The sequence below is a fragment of the Oratosquilla oratoria genome, chromosome 9, assembly GCF_046742065.1.
Source record: "Oratosquilla oratoria isolate Oo_2021 chromosome 9, ASM4674206v1, whole genome shotgun sequence".
Lineage (NCBI taxonomy): Eukaryota > Metazoa > Arthropoda > Malacostraca > Stomatopoda > Squillidae > Oratosquilla > Oratosquilla oratoria.
This window is the reverse complement of record NC_134785.1, coordinates 33,640,425-33,642,924: the sequence shown is the minus strand read 5'-3', so window position 1 is coordinate 33,642,924 and position 2,500 is coordinate 33,640,425.

Below are 2,500 nucleotides of genomic sequence, written 5' to 3'. Positions count from 1 at the left end.
CAACAAACCCGAAGATACTTTCGGTAAGGAACCTCAATCGACAACTGTTGGTTGTTCATGCCAAAGAGAAAGTTCCTCTAGATCAGCTCCCGCACCGGAGTACGATGAACACGACGCCCCTCTTCGAGATGCCACCCTCCATCAGTCGAGGGGGTCAGTCGACAATTTTATTCAGCTGAGGGGACCCCCGACAACAAGATTCGGCGCCTTCGATAAGAAATGCCAACCAGGATGTACCTGGACAAAAAACGCCTAAAAGGGCCATCGTGCATCACAGTGGCCTCTACAGGTGCAACGGGACTCGACATCAATGACAAGGCCTCTAAACATCGTTTCCTTGTCGACACTGGCGCTTGCAGGTCCATATGGATTTCCTGCATCCGCTGCAGAACGCCGGGTCCTCAAGGACGTTGGCGTTAGGCTCGTCGCCGCTAACGGCACTACCATAGCCACCTACGGGTGGAAACACCTGCACCTCACCTTCGGGAGTCGCCACTACTCCTGAAACTTCATCCTGGCAGACGTCACGACGCCCCTCCTCGGTGCTGACTTCGTCGCTCATTACAGGTTACTGGTCGACGTGGCCAATAGACTAGGCCCCAGTGTGCGCAACCGCATCTGCCTCGACGCCCCTGCAAATTGCTCCACAGCCAACCACGGTCGCCGCCATCGACGCTAGAATGCCCTACACCCACCTGTTCACAGAATTCCCCAACGTCTTCAAGCCTGAGCTGCGACAGATATCACAGACACCAGCTAAACATGGCGTGCACCACTCCATCAAGACGTCTGGGCCCCCGGTATTTGCCAAATACCGCCGCCTACCGCCTGATAAACTCGCCGTCGCCAAGAAAACCTTTCAAGAGATGGAGAGACTCGGCCTCTGCCAAAAGGCTTCCAGCCGTTGGTCCTCCCCTCTCCACCTCGTCAAGAAGAACGATGGTTCCTGGCGTCCCTGTGGACACTACCAGCGGCTGAACATGATGAAGAAACCTGACCACTACCCAATCCCAAGCATCACCACATACCTCAACGGCGCCAAGATCTTTTCGACACTGGATCTCCTGAAGTGCTACTACCAAGTTCCGGTACATACAGATGACATCCCGAAGACCGCCCTCACCACCCCTTTTCTGGACGTACACCTTTAGTTACTCCTGCTTCGCCTTGCGAAACTCAGGTGCGACTTTCCACCGCCTAATGGACGGCATCCTCGGAGACCTCGACATCTGCGTCTGCTACGTCGACGATATTCTGGTCTTCTCCAACTCGCCAGACCAGCATCTTCAACACCTGCGGACCATGCTCGAGCGTCTCCAGGAGGACGGCCTCGTCGTCCGCTTTGACAAATGCAGCTTCAAGAAAAAGTCCGTCCCAATTTTGGGACACCTCATCTCTTCTGACAGCGTTCGTCCCCTGCAGGATACGGTCGCCGCAGTCGAGAAATTTCTCAAACTTACACACACACATAGGCTCGCTGCATCATCCAGTAATTTTAACTAATACAGATAACTGTCTGTGTACCAAATGGGCAGCCAAATTTCGTGCAAATTTTCTGGATATGCCGAGAAAAGATGAAAAAAAAAAAAAAAAAAAAAAAGGAATGTTTTACCCCGGTGGGCACCCTGAATCTATCTTTGCCCATGCATTGTGAGATGGATGTGGACTTACCTGCCAGATCTCGAAAATGACTCGTCGGGAAGTGGCTAGAAATCAAGCAAACAAACAAACTATCGCGTTCGATATATGAATTCAGTCGAGAGTTGTTGCCAAGTTGGAGTTGCATCTCGACGACCCTGTTCAGTCCCGGAGACCTTGCCGACCATCCCCAGCATAATAGAATCACCTCGTGACTGTCACTATAATGCCAAAGGAGCGAAGATACAACATCCTTAACCCCAGATGGAAGACAATAACGGGATTTTTTACTTCAATGATTATGCTTTGCTTAACGCCTTATGATTTTACTCTGCGCAAAGAAAGTCCTCGTCTTCAAAAGACTTTTGGGGCGTTGTTTAGACTCCCCAACAAACTGAAAAATAATTTGTGGTAAAAGAAATCGAACTCGCTGAAGGAATAATCGGAGTCTCTATCTAAAACAGCAGAGAGTTGCGAGGGGGGTGCTTAATAGATACTATTAATATCTTAAAGGAAACTGGCATTAGACAAAATAAATTTAAAGAATAATCACACTAAATACTAACCGGACCAGAAGCAATGGTTTCATGTTGTTGGGATATAGATCTAACTTAAAGGTAAGTAGAATCAGTTTCGTTAATCGCGTCATCATTACATGAAATAAGTTAGATTATAGGCGACTGAATGAAATATAAATTGAGGTTTCAAAATACACTTGAATTCCCAGACAAAATATCATAATGTATTTTCTATAAACCAAAGGGTCTCCCGTCGACGTGCTTTATCAGTGTAACACTGTCACTCATTTTATATCGCTTTGAGTCCAACACACTCCGAGAGAATCCGACGGACCTCGACAAAC